Source organism: Oxyura jamaicensis, chromosome 4 (assembly GCF_011077185.1).
Source record: "Oxyura jamaicensis isolate SHBP4307 breed ruddy duck chromosome 4, BPBGC_Ojam_1.0, whole genome shotgun sequence".
NCBI classification, from domain to species: Eukaryota; Metazoa; Chordata; class Aves; order Anseriformes; family Anatidae; genus Oxyura; species Oxyura jamaicensis.
Genome location: NC_048896.1, coordinates 27,670,671 through 27,685,247, shown reverse-complemented (window position 1 = coordinate 27,685,247; position 14,577 = coordinate 27,670,671). Strand labels below are relative to the sequence as shown.

General features: G+C 39.2%; 1 protein-coding gene across 11 annotated transcripts in view; it reads right to left on the bottom strand.

The window, feature by feature from the left end:
- The window catches only part of LOC118167031 (melanopsin-like), a 46,519-nt gene extending 33,066 nt beyond the window's left edge, over positions 1 to 13,453 (bottom strand). For 4 of the 11 annotated variants that reach the window (XR_004750888.1, XM_035326241.1, XM_035326236.1 and 1 more), the window contains exons 1-2: positions 1,544 to 2,075; positions 506 to 700 (exon numbers count right to left, since the gene is read on the bottom strand). The gene's annotated coding sequence lies outside the window, so the exon portion shown is untranslated. Of the gene's footprint in view, positions 1 to 485; positions 701 to 1,543; positions 2,076 to 3,263; positions 3,283 to 4,180; positions 4,249 to 4,614; positions 4,744 to 5,142; positions 5,265 to 13,378 lie in introns of those variants that run through there. The other 7 variants (XM_035326230.1, XM_035326238.1, XM_035326232.1 and 4 more) reach the window with 7 other exon arrangements.
- Between the last annotated feature and the right edge of the window lie 1,124 nt (positions 13,454 to 14,577).

Genomic DNA, 14,577 nt, shown 5'->3' with positions numbered 1-14,577 from the left:
AAGCAACCTGTGCAATCAGAACTATCTCTGCAAAGAGAGGCATTCACTGCCAAATGAGTGCAGATTCTGCAATCTGACAGTAGCACAACCTCCCCTAGCTCCCGAAACATAGTAAAACAAACTCTCAACCACAATCATTGTCCCTCTAGTCACCTGGCAGGTAAATCTGTAAGTAATATAATGTCTAGATTCTCCCTTAGTAGAACTCGCCTCTTTAGCATTGCTAAGGGAACAAACTTACTTAGAACAAGTGTGATTGGCAAATCTATATAAGATTAGCAAACTGTTACGGTACTGAAGACATACTTCAGAGGAAGATTTAAACAGCAGTGACAAACTGATAAGAAACTGCGATACAAATGTAATTAAAGAGCAATTACAGCAACCAAAGGACTCCTGGTCCTTTATTATCTACAGTATTTTATAAAAAAATTACTTAAATAATGAAGCATACTTCGACATGTTTGGCACAAATAGGTATGTACGTTAAAAGTGACTTCTGTACCTCAAAAAATCCTTAATTATCTCCTGACAGTGCTCATCTTGGAGGAAGCAACATCTCACATGAAAGCAAGTTCCTTTAGCTTGATCTGGAGAAACACTGGGACAACAACGTGGTTGTTTTAATGTGATCTCTCATCTTAATTACATCAAGAACCATATTTTCCTCTGAATAACTTCCACGGACTACTTCAAGACCCTAAAAAAAAAAAAAAAAACGAAAGAATTAGCACACCTATGTTAGGATGCATCATCTTATAACTGCACAATAATGCCTAGACACGGGGTACCTTGCCTTTGTAACATCAGCTTTATACACTGTTATGAGCTACCAGAAGAGAGGAGCTCAGCACAAAGGCAGCTTCCTTCTCTGATTTTAGAGGAAAGAGTAAAGTGTTATCTTACAAAATAAGAAGACCATAAGCCAGTTAGGTTCAACTAACCATTTTTAGTATATCAAGTTGGAAAGCCATAGAAGCCCCCACTTTTTTTTTTTTTTTTTTGGGGGGGGGGGGGAGGTGGGCATGCCTCTTATCTCAGACAGAATCGACAGAATCTCAGACACAGTTCCTTCTCAACCTTTCTTTTTTAAAAAGCATATAACCAAGCTGGTGAAGTAATATGCACAAGACAATTTCCCAAAACCAGCTAAAAAGTCTAACAATGTATTTCCCGTCCCTCATGTTACATTCAAACCCATGCTGAACCTTTCTCAGCCCAGCCAACTGCAGAAAAATATTTTATTTCTGTTTATTTTAGAAAAGTATTTTATTTGATAGTTTTGTTGTGATCAAATGTTGTGATAACCATCTGATCACAACAAACACTGAGCTAATAACAGCACTGAAAAGCTATTTCACAGCCTTTATCATTGAATATAAAATGATTCCATTTCAAATGGACCACCTAAAGGTCTCAAAGCATTACCCAGGACACCATCACACTGCAGCCTCATGCTCTGTTGAGGGAAGGACTACAAATACACAACTGGGAACCTGCCTTTCCTCATCAGCTACTTTAGGAATAACTGGCTGGTACTTACCTGCTCAGCGTTACTAGAGTTTTCCCAAGCAACTGCATTAATCCAGGGGCTCTCTGGTGCTCTTGCCTTCACCTCTAACCTTCATCTGCAAATTCTCAGTCTTCTGTGCAATGATCTTACTGGAATGCAATAAAGCAAGGGTCCTTTTACGTCAGGGAAAATTTACGTCAGGGAAAGGATGGTAAATCCAACATTCCAAGTTTCTAGAACATATTCACTCTCTCCTTTAGTAATAATTCCTCTATAATGGTAAAGGTTTAGCCAGCTACATTATTTGAATATTAGCAGAAGATTCAGTAAAGAAACCATAGCAAAAGTTATCAGGTATATAAGAACTTTTTTTCTGAAGAATGCACATAATTTGCCAATCACAAGGGTCATTGTCTGCAGAAGGCTCAGTAGAAATACTTTGCCATCTTTATAATTCAAAAACAAATTTATCTCTTACGTGAGATTAAGTTCTTTTTCAGGCATTGCTAGCTTATTAGGGCACAAAGAAAGCATGCTCAGTGGCAGTTCTTCCCCTGTTGCTCTATCAGCTCTGGCTTCAGCTGTTTAAGTTGTGTGCATTATCATCCAATTAGCATGGTCTTTATTTCATCTGACCAGAAATTTCTCTGGCAGCACAGCTGTGCTGATGGCAGTCTGCAAATTTTCACATGCATCAGGCATATATCCTCACCTAGCACTCATTTCTTCTGGTCTTCATCATCCACTAAATTAATCTGCTTCTCACAGTACTCCATCCATTTGCATGGTAAACATCAGAAAGGTCCTGTTTATGGAGCTTTCTGTTAGGGTATGCCAACGTTTTGCAAATATTTTTGAGTGCTTTGATAGAGTACAACCATTTTGTGCAAGTCAGCCTGCCAGTTGCCCCTCAGCTGCACTACAAGTGACTTCTTCACTCTAACACACTAATAAGTTTTCTGTTTTTCAGGGATGAAAGAGCTTGGCCTGTATTGCAGCTGCAATGTCTTGCAGCTCCACGTTTTCTTGTGATGTTTGTGTAACTTTGAGAAACTCTTGGTTACATTGATACCAAAGACTGAATCACCTCATTAGTAGTGTTGCTTTGTCATGCTCTTGTGGTTCAGGAACGTTGTCAGCCTCATTAGATCGCCTGCAATATTATGCAAAGACATATTTGCATACTTAGCCCAATCTGGCATTTGCAATGAATTCTGCTTGATATTCTGCTTGGCCAAGAACTGCTGGGTCAGGCAGACCATTTTTCAGCAGGCACCCTCTCTCTGTCAGCTGACACCCCAGCACACTGGGATACCTTGTGGGGGATAAGTTGCAACCTCTGAAATTCCTAAAAGCAAGGCAGGCAAACAATGTCAAACCACGTCATGCCCTTACTGAGGTATATTTGTTCACACTCATGTTTTTGCATGGCTAAGATAATGGCAAGAGAAAATAACAAAGAACATGAACTAGTTCAAGATGCAGAGTATATAATGACAGGGAACAAACTTGGACTTCCTAGGAAACTTTGGAGAAAGTTTAACAGCAAACACAACCCTTTCAGAACAGCTTCAGCAGCCCAGAGAGCATTCAGTGCATTTAAATGATTTGATTTGGAATTTTAAGTTACATGCTCATACTCCTGTCTGCTTGCCCCTTATTTATCAGTCTAGATGTCACCTAAACTTCAGAGGGCTCTACAAAAGCTGGCCCCAACTTCTTTCTTTCTGATTTATTCTAGGACAGTGACCCGTTGCAATGAGACGATATCCGCAGCTTCCAAAGCTGGAGTCTCTCCCACCTCATTCCCAAACTCTTTCTTTCCCATTCCTAAAACTTGTCTGTGTGACAGCTGTTGATAGAAAAAGAAGCAAATATTCTCAGTAGACTTCTTTGAATGCCAGGGCATGAAGTTAAGCACAGGCAAGTTATCAAAGATTTGGTAGGAAATCTTTCATCTCTAAAGTCAGCACGTTTTATTGTAAAGGTATAAGGTCAGGGATATACAAGACAAATGGGCATAAGGACAGTGACACATAAATTCCTCATATGTGGGTTGCTGATGCATCACAGTTTTCCACATCATAACTATTTTTCAATGCACAAGCAAATCCTCTTTTTTTTATGAATGTTTTCAAATAATCCTTGCTAAACACAAACGATTGACAAACCTTCCTACAGCAGGCCATTTAGGTCACTTTACATTAATCTGTTCCACAAAAGGATAACAACTCTGAAATCTGCTTTAGGATTTCATTCAACATTTCTCTTCTCATTACAATTTTCTGAGCATTAATGACGAGGTCACAAGAAGGTTTAATCAACTAGATCTTGATGATGCAACAAGTCCCAGTGTGAGCAATCACCTGCTACATCTTCCCCTGCTCAGCCAGTGTTTTTCCCATCAACCAAAACTCAAAATCCACGCTAAAAATCTAGACACAACAGTATAAAGAAATCCATTTTCCTTTGGGGAGATCTGCCTCAGCTGCACAAAAATGTAATCAGAATTAATTAAATCAAAACAACTGCAGTGAGATATTTTTCTTCTTTTAAAGGAAAAACAATTAACTTAAAGCACTCCTTAGAAAACAAAGCAGAAGAGAGGCTCTCTTCCCTTCTCCCTGCCCAGCTCCCACTTTCCGAAGCCTTCCTCCCGGCACATACATTTTGGGTTCAGACGAAAGCATCTCCCTTCCCTCCTCTGCGTGGCTGCTCTGCGGAGGACCGCTAAGCTTGCAGCTCATCCTGCGGAGCATCCACAACCCTGGCACTTAAAAAGCCGCTGGGCGACCAGCCCTCCTCTGCTCCCAGCCTGCCAGCACACTGAACTGGAGCACTGGTCCCCAGCAAACCACTCGTCCCATTATTCAGCCTGACCGGCCCCACTGCAACCCTTACAAGTGCTAAAAAAAAAAAAAAAAAAAAAAAAAAAAAGACTTAAAAAGAAAAAGATGTTTGCCTTTTTTTTTTTTTTTTCTCCTCTCTTTTTTTTTCTCTTTTTATTTTTTTTTGCATCTGCAGGGCATTCCAGTCAGCGGCTTCTGTCTCAGCCCAGCCCAATGCTCACCCCCGGGGCTCAGCATCCTCCCTCCCCGTACCTGCTCCCCACGGTCCTGGGTGGGCAGCCAGCAGCGGAGGGCGGCGTCTGAGATTTCCCTCACAGCTGCTGATGCCCGTAGCCTCTTATGCTTTCGCTGCCAGGAGCCTGGCTCTGCCTTCCCTGTGACCTCCCCCCCCTTTAGGTGGCTGGCGGCAGCAGCTGCCCCCCCCGCTCCCCCCCTCCGTCCCCGAAAACCAGCTCACGCTCCTTCCTTGCCTACTCCGAGCTCCATCCCTGCAACCCACGGAGACATGCGGCTGGGCAAGGGTATCTCTGTGACACTGCATGGGTGGGCAGCTAAGTCTACAGCTGTTTTTTTTTTTTTTTTTTTTTTTTTTTTTTTTCTGGGCTGTTGAGCAACACGGAGTGGGTGTAAAGTGTAGCTGCTGCCCTGCAGTCACTGAAATTTCACCTTCAAGCATGTGGCTCAGCGTTCAAGCACCAGTGCATTGCCTGTCCTGGGGATGCTCGAGTAACGACAAAAAATATAGGGGACAGCACTAAGTGTGCTCTAGGAATTTCTTACTTCACAGTACCTCACTGGTGTCACATTCGTAAAGCTGAGATCTTCAGGGGCTCTGCAAAATGATGAAAAGTCAAAGGAGGAGGTGGCAGACATTCTCTTCAAGAGCCCCTTTTTCTTACACGCTGTTTTGGACAGGCATCACAAATAGGTTTCAATCCCTATATATATATGTGTATATATATATATATATATATATATATATATAGTTTTCCTGCAATGTATCAACTATTTTCAATATATATGGTTTCAGTGGACACCTTTTAAAACAAGTGGATGAAGGGGGTTTCTGAGACTGTGATCTTTGTCTGGAGAAAGAGGGCTCAAAAGAAGCAAAGGGAACTTCCTCTAAATACATACGAGAATGCAGCTAGCTTTATATAGCTTTTTTTGAATTTCAAATCAGGATTTTACTACTGATAATGATAAGTATTTCCACAAATATGCAGATTGTTTCAGCTAGCATGGCTTTATACGAAGCTTAAATTTCTCATCTCAGATGCTTGTGGTAATCCTGGTGCTCAACAGCCCAGTTTCCTAACAGAAGGCAGAAAGTAAACAGTGTAGTGAGTGAAGAACTTCCATGTGCAACAAGAAAATAATGCAACCTCTAAAAGATTTAGGGACTCTAAGCAGCTATCAGAAACTTAGACAGAAGGACTCCAGCACCTGGAGAAAACAATTGTCAGCATAAGCATATAATGCATGCTTACACACACATGAATATACATTATACATACTGTATATATATATCCTTCAGTTTCTTTGCTGGTCTATGCTCTATTTTGTCTATTTCAATATAAACTAGCACACCTATATATTAGCACCCAACACTTAAAAGAACCATTAGAGCCTAACACACAATTGCACACTCAATCACTCAAAAACAAATAATGGCCAGAGTTGACTTGTACCATTAAATTCTCTCCTTATAAATCTGCTTTGTAATACTCTCTTTAATTATATATGAATATACTTTTTTTCTGATTTGTCTTTCTTATTCAACTTTCAGTGATTCCAAAAATAAATAAATAAATAAATATTTTGCTTCCTTCTTGCTGCATTAAATGTAAACCAAATTTAATCAGATGAGGTTTAGCACATCTTTGTGCCCAAAACACAAACTGCAACTTTTAAACACTTATCTTTTGGCCATAGTGACATGTGTGTCTGTAAATTAGCCTGGATGCCTATGGGCTCTGATATACCTATCAGATTTGTCAGATATGAGTAAAGAAAAGGAAGTGGTAGAACAGGATGCTTAAGAGGAAGTTTAATAACCACCAATACCATTAGCTCTTTTACTGATTCATTTAAAGATGATGAATATTCACCTACAGATACAAAACTTACAAGAATGGCAAACATGTACCTATAAACAATCCAGAAATGCTGGAGAATACAGAAGCACTGCCTAAATTGGATGCCTAGATTTTAAAATGAAGTTCACTTTGGCATTCAATATCCCAAAGATATGATGTATATGTTACAACAAAATGAATATTATGTCAGAACAGAAACAAAATAACATGCACTTCAGTTGGAAAACCAGTAAAACTGCATATAATATACAGTTTAGCATTGTGTTATAAAAGCCAAAATTAAGGTATCATTGTCATACGTAAATTTCTGTACATTGGTACTGTATGTTGATCATTTTTCCATTACTTGTTGAAGCACCCTATTTCCATTCAGTTATTTGACTTGACAGGTTTTACTCCTCCCTCTGAAGATGCCAATAAAAACAAGCATTAACTGCTGTCTTGCACTGGCAGTTGTGTCTTGTCACCCTGATGCTTTATTTTTCAGGTCCACCTGTTGACGTGATCTCCGTGATCATGGACAGGTTTGAAAGCAAAATAAAGCTCTTTACATTGTTTTTTACGCTCCACATAAATCCACCAAACACCACATAGTTTAGACATCCTAACAGCTACGCAGTATTTTTTTCCTTGCTTGCTGTATTACCTTAATGATGTGATCCATTAGGTTCCCTTAAAAATATTTTAATGTTTCCCTTAAAAATATTATGTTAATGTTCTAGATGTGTCACGAGGGACAAAGTTTGAGTATCTTACAACTTTTTTTTTCCATAAAAGTCAGCTTTCAGAAAAAAAAGTTATGTAGTTCCAGAAGTACTATACAATGTCTTTGCAGTTTCAGAATCTACTTAGATTCATAATTTGTTAACTGATGATGTATTTTACCATTAATGTGTTTTAAGTATCCTTTAAAGTGACAAAAGCCAAAAAGTTATCAGCCCTCCAAAATCCACAGGTGGGTTTCCTTTATTCTTACACAAATATGGAAATGATGTCCCGTGAAATGAGAGGTGTTAAATTGTTCAATTGACCTTCCTGAGGAAAAGCTCACTCTGCTCATACTGTTGTTCATTCCTATTGGAGCTGTAACTTCTCTGAGATCAGGCCACTATACACAATACCTTGCAGAGATGGACTCAAAATGATCCCTTTTTATGTGCAAGATATTCTAATTAAAGCTAGGAATTGGATGCCAAGAGAAAATAAAACGCCAACTAAAGCAAACTTATTCAAGCTTCAGATTTGTTTAGACTGACAGGGCTTTGGTTGATGGTTTGAGTTGGCTCCATGAATGACAGCATTTAGGTACAACTAAGCCTCAAGCCACTGGTTTACTGAGCTGCTCTCTCGTATCTCTTTCATGCACTCACATCAGGATTTGCTCAAGACTTTCTATTTCATCTGATTGTAATTAATCCTGGGTCATGGGGAAATATAGTAAATCAAGCAAGCAAGTACAACCAGACAAATTATTTGGACTCACTAAGTACTGTGAAATGCATTTGCATGCTTAAACTCAGCAAGAGTTTCAGTGAAAAGAACTGAAATTGAAATTGCGTTGAAATTAATAACAGAAGACAGAAAGCTCAAGTAAATAAAGAAGTAGGTTAGGTCAGAAACTGTTAAGTGCCTAACAGAGGTCAGAAGAACGTCCTGTGTGACTGGTGATGTTGATATCCTAGGGTAAAAGACTAATTAATAGCAGTTCCAAAATGGAACATGAATAAACTAACCGGAGTGCAAAATGCAGGGAAAAAAAGTATAATTTTTTTTTTTTTGAAAAAAAAGGAAAATGAGACGGTCATTAAGGATGAATAATAGGACTTTACAATTCTATGACAACTTCAGTCCCACAGCAGATGGTGAATTTAACAAATTGAGAAACATTATCTACCGTACACCAAAATCATTTTTTCTGTCACTTACAGCATCCCCACTGGAGCAAAAAGCAGCATCTGTTTAACAGGTTAGAGCTGTTGTGACAAACACCACATCTAACTAAGGCTACAGGGAGAGTATAATTGTCAACATCTGGAATGGGTGCTGAAACTTGGATTGAGCAGCTGTTGGGCAGAGCATATTAGAATTTCTCCAGTTACCATTGGTGATGAAGACTTTATCACAGATCTTGCAGACCTGCTATGCCTGGGACAGGCATTCTCACGAGCCAGCTCCGCAGGGCACCCGCCTTGGTACGAGGTGCCTTCACAGCTCGTAGCCCCTCACACTGCAAGGTTTGAGTGTTATATCCTCCAGACAGGGAGGGAGCAGAGACTGACTGTAAACATCCAGGCACTAAGACAGACCCAGTGGTCAATCAAGGGTTGCTGCCTCTTCAACAGCCATCGTTGAGCTGAGCCTGCACCAAGGTCATCTTTCTTTCACTGCAGCCAAAATATAGGCTACACAGTGAGGTTCAAAGGCATCTCACATCAAAGAAATGATTCACTAGTGCTGCTTCCTAGGGAACGTGGGACTGACAACACAATGCCTGACCAGCTCCTCTGAAACCCATGATCACTAGCAATACAGGGCAGCTAATGCCTATTAGGGAATTATGGCTGTACTCATAGCCACTGATGCTATGATCATTGAGGAGTGCAAACAATGTGAGCAGAGCTTGACTATTAAAAAAAAAAAAAAAAAAACTGGCAGAAAGAAGAGAGTGCAATGAAGGGGAACTGCATGGCCACTGAATCAGTGTATTCTAACTTTAAAAGGAAAAGAAACCATCCAAAGTCATTTCCAGTTTTGTTGTTGGGGCCAGGGAAAGGCAATGCTGTCAAAACCCAACAGCTAATTTGCAGTCATGTGTTGATTTCTGGGTAGCAGAAAGGCATGTTTCAAAATGTGTTTTGTACTCCAGGATAAGGAATAATTAAATATGAAGTGGGAAAACAGTCATATGACAATGACCAAAATGGATTAATTCAGCAGTCCATATTTGCTAAGGATGAATCTTCTACTGGTTTAAAATAGCTACAGGTTGATTAGCGAATTCATTTTGGGATTGCTATAAACAACAGTACAAGCACTCCAAGTCATCCTACTGAGATTCTGACAACTTTGAAAAATCCAAATTATTTCACATGACACCTGAAACATTTTAATTGCAAAGGAAAACAAATAATTGTTCTCATTTTCATTGAGAAACATTTTGTGATACCATAGTTTTCCAAAGAAAAGACATTCCGTTTTCTGATTAACTCACGAGTTTTCCTCTGGCCCGATTCAGTCAAACTGTTTTCTCTAACAACTTTTGGAAAAACCCTAAAAGTCACAGATTCTGCTGTCAAAGTCAAGGCGGTGACAGCACACAGACTTTTTTTTTGTTGTCGCACTATCTTCTATACTGAAATTTTCCATTTCTGGTCAAAGGTGACTAGTTTCTATAAATGGAAACAACAGAAACATTTTCACACTTTAAGTGCTTTAAAAAAAAACCCTTTTGCGTAAAAAGCAGTCCCAGAGAATTTCATCCTGGAAGGTTAATGCATCAGAGTCCTGTGTCAATGCTGACAAGGGCTCTTGATAATGAGGTTAAACTAAAGAAAAAACAAACTTTATATTGTTTCCCTAATTCAAACATGGCTTCAAAAAGAGACATGCAGAACAAGGAAGTCCTTATAGGTCTTTGGTTTCTATATAGAAACTTCTAAGAAAGGCAAAAATATACTTGGACGTAATATAACCATGACCATCATGTCCTTGAAAAGACGGAGGTACAACTGTTAATATCCAGAAGGAATACAATATTTGGCAACAGCTGTGCTACTGCTCGGACATCCCAGCCCAGAACATTTAGCAGAAAATGCTCTGCTCTGTTAAGTGTCAGCTCCAGGGAATCCAACACACCAAACACAAGTACCACCACCCCTAGAGACACTGTGAAACAGCAGCTCTGTGTGTGCTGTGCAGTGTGCTCACGAGTAATATTGGTCTACCACTTTCTAAATAAAGCACATTTCAGAGTATGGAAACAAAAGTGTGTTTGAAGTGACCTTCCTGAGCTATGCCCTTGCAAACCAAATCTCACTGTTCAAACACCAGTTCTAGCTCTGCAGGTCCTTCTTTGCTACCTATTCCCACCAGTGAACTCTCAAACTTTCCAATGGGAACTACAATCCAGTTCCTATTAAAATTAAGGGTATGATATAAGCAGTAAATTTCAGAAACTAACAAGATGTTCTGTGAGGCAAAGCCTAATATATAACAATTTCTTCAGCTATTTTAGGCCTAATAATTCTGTGTTTTGAGTTGTTGAGTTGGTCTTCACAAAAAAGTCCTACAATAAAGGTGGAACTAGAATAAAATGGCATTTAAATGATAAGCTCAATTAAAATGTTACTTAGCATATTCAGTCTCAAGTATCATCAAGACTCAGTGACAAATACAAAAAACACTTGAGTATTTCCTCAGAAAACAGAAGCAACAGTGTGAAGTAATTGAATTAGATGCATCATATTATCATCCTGAAGTGAGAATAAACTTGGATTTCATCGCTACTCCCAAAGTAAGCCATCACTAATACCTTCTCTATGACAATGGATGACCCTAGTTAGTTCATTCCAGGTAAGATGCCTGATTTGAGGTCTAGAGCAGAAATAAAGGTGAAGACGGCCAAGTAGTATATAGGTTCCTGGCCTTTCCTTCAGTGCTGGTAGGTAGAGCTGCAGCAATGTCCATCAAAGATACATAATGCAAGCACCAACACATTTTGGTCCCACATTCCTTAAAAAGTAGGTCTGCTATCTACGGATTTCAGAAGACCAGGAGTAGGAAGAAGGAAATTTTGAATTCTCATCTGGAAGCAGGAAGGAGAACTTAAAACATTTTCATTCCCATATCCAGAAAAACAGCCTGTCTCATTTTATTGCTGCAGCTATCCCATGTTACAAGCTATCTCATTGATACAAATTATCATGTGATATTGATTTTTTTTGAGTTTAGGAAACCTTAATTTTCTGTCAGAACAAACACCATTACCACTATGCTCTAGATAGAGGCCTAGACACAACCGCCTCTCCCAGGCAGCCAGTTTTAATGCACACTGGGACAAGACTGACCTACAAGTCAGGTAATCTGTCTACAGCAGCAGACACACAGAGCTACAGACAGGTGTCTTCAAGGACCAAGGCTTTTTTTTAGATCTATCTCCTTCACTTCCTCCACTCTTTAATGCCTCCTCTGCCAGGACACATTAACAGCAATGTCACTAGCGCATGATCTCAACATCCATGATTTCGTGTAAACACCACGACCATCAAACTCCTGACTCCTTTTTTGCTCTTACTGTAGGCTCCCCGCCAGCAGTGAGGAAAGCCATTTTGCCCCTTTGCATTTTGAGATTTTCAGTTAAGATTAATGCCATATCTACAAACCTCTGTATTTACATACACAGACTGATGCATAAGCGCAATAAATCTCAAACTGTATCTGCAGGACTGATGATATAGAATATATACTGATGAGATGGGGCAGCTCTGTATCTTTCTTCTTTTGAATAAATTTACTAGCATGTAAATACAGATTTCAGCTACACTGACATTAAAAGTAATGTTGATGATACTTAAATTTACATTATTTTTTTCAGAAGAAACAAATGGAAGGTCTACTCAAAGTCCTGTTCTTCCATTCACTATACCATCTCGAGTCTATAATCTGTCACAGACTGGTTTCCACTTCTGAGCCTTTCTCACTGTAATGCCACATGACTTCCTGTAATCCCTATCCCATCTCGTACAAAAGGCATCAGGGCTCACTTACCTTCATCAGCAAAACAGGTAGTATTGAAAATCCAGCACGTCACTAAAAATAAAAATAAAATAAAAATCATACTAGGAAATGTTTTAAGATGAAACCTGCCTTCAGACGTTAAAGGAGGAGCCTAGCTGTGCTGACAACTACTTCAATGTTTAGCATGAAGTCTGCTCTTCACAACAGTTTGTAAACATAACAGTGCTCCTCATACAGTCCAAACCCTGATGAAAAGCAGCATGTTTTCCTAGCAGGGTCTATATGTTACCAGCTTTTTGGACTGCTCTCTCTTAAGGTCACTAAAAAGCAGGAAAAGTCATGAGCTGTGCAAGCACCAAAACTACTGTTGATTTGGCTGAGTTGCACATGGCTGCATTTCAGGTCTGCTGGAGCAGGCTCAGAGAAATTATAAAAGGTGGAATGAAGTCGTTAGCCTCATTTTAGAGAGGGAAGAACAGGACATAAAAGTGGAAAGACTTGCTGAATGCTGCAAAGGAAGTTGGTACTGGACTCAGGTGCCTGAGCTTTTGCAACCACCTGGTGTCCTCCTTCCCTTTCCAACAAACACAAGCGAGGGCAGCTACTTCAAGAGCTTCCATGAGTGTTGCATTTCTCATGGAAACCAAAACACAAAGGTATATATTGCCTGAGAATGAGAAAAAGGTTACTTTCCTCTAGAAATAAGTTCTCTAGAAAGCTTGGAAGTTACTTATACTTTTTCCCAAACACAGTGAAGGAAATTGAAAATAAAAGCAGCTATCAGCTCTGTGTGGTTTCAGGGGTTGAAACTTTTCCCCAAGCTCAAAACTATAAAGGAATAAGAGAAGCAGACAGGTGTTTAAACAGCAGACTAAAAGGAGAGTTTTTTTCTGGAGATGCCGTTTATTATGTAGGCCTACTTCAAAGACCACTTCAGGTATATCTGAAACACAGTTCACATACCTTCTAAATAATTTAAATAGATTTGTATTTTAAACCATTAATTTATGCATAAGTGTTACTGAAAAAAAAAATGTATTTGAGCTCTAAACAGGTCAAATAGTACACATTAAAGTGCTAGGAGTGCCTACCTGTGTACACATGTACACATTTTGATTAAAAATTCATTTTAATATAGAAAGCATATAGTAAATAATTCTCATTGATAAATTTAAGTGTACCTTTACTGCTCATTTCTTCTGGCAACTGCAGTTTTGAACTCTCCATCTGACTGTCCAGCTCAGCAGAAGGCAGGCGTATAGGACAAACAAAACAAAACTTTTTGCTCTTTCAGAAAAAGCAATGTGACGTTAGTCTGTCGAGTAAGCTTTGCTAATATAAAGTTCAAGAAATATGGCTACATAGGATAACAGGGTAATAGCATCAAATAAATTACCCTGTTTTCTTCCTCTTTTTAAACTTTTCCCTAAGTTCCCTTTCTTATTGCCAAATGGTACAAGAAAACCACCACCACCACCACCACGTATATGTTCCCTTGGCAGAGGTACATTTTGGCAGCAAAGCACGTCTTTAAGGTTTATGCTTTAGCATCAGCTCTACTTCTATCCAAACTAATTTCCAGCTGCAAAGAAAGGAGTAGAAACCCTGTGAGAAACCAAAAATTCAGAGATGGAGTAGACCCACTTCTCTCACCTGCTCTATTAGTTAAAAACTTGTATCATCAGTGTTTAAGAATGGACTGGAGCTGTTCATTTTTATAACTAGTATACAAGAACAATTTAACATAAACTCCACAGGAACCAAAGCTACCTGTGCATAATGCAGATTGCTAGACAGACGGCAAAGGTTTGCAGGGTCTCAGGTATGTCTAACATTGTAGTATTTGTCTGAATACCCCATTAAGTTCAGTATTGTAGCTCTGTTAGAGACCAGCAGCCAATGCCAAGAAATGCATTACAGCGACAATATAGTTTTGTAAACCAACGAGGGAAAAATCCTGACCTTAACTGGCAAGATGTGCCATGACTTTTTTGTTATTAATAAAACAAAAAATAAATTAAAACGTCCCTACATCTCAATTTTGTAAAGCCAAACGATGGCAACTTCAGATTTGGTACAAGATACAGGAGAAATGTTAAGCCATTTTTTTCAGCAAAATTAGTTAATGTGAATACGGTGTTTTCCTCCTGTCAGCTTTCCCTGTAGCCATCAGGACCTGAGCAACAAATCGCTTTCCTTACCTCATGGAACCAAATCCTACTGTTGTACCACAAGCTTCATTTGGGATCATATATTTGCTTTAAGTCAGCGAGAACAGAAGTTGGTCTACAGCATTGATCTTCACACCCGCATTCAGAACAAAGGCTTTGCCTATTTTCACGTTACCAGAGAGATCTATTTCTGGACAGAAATCACTGTT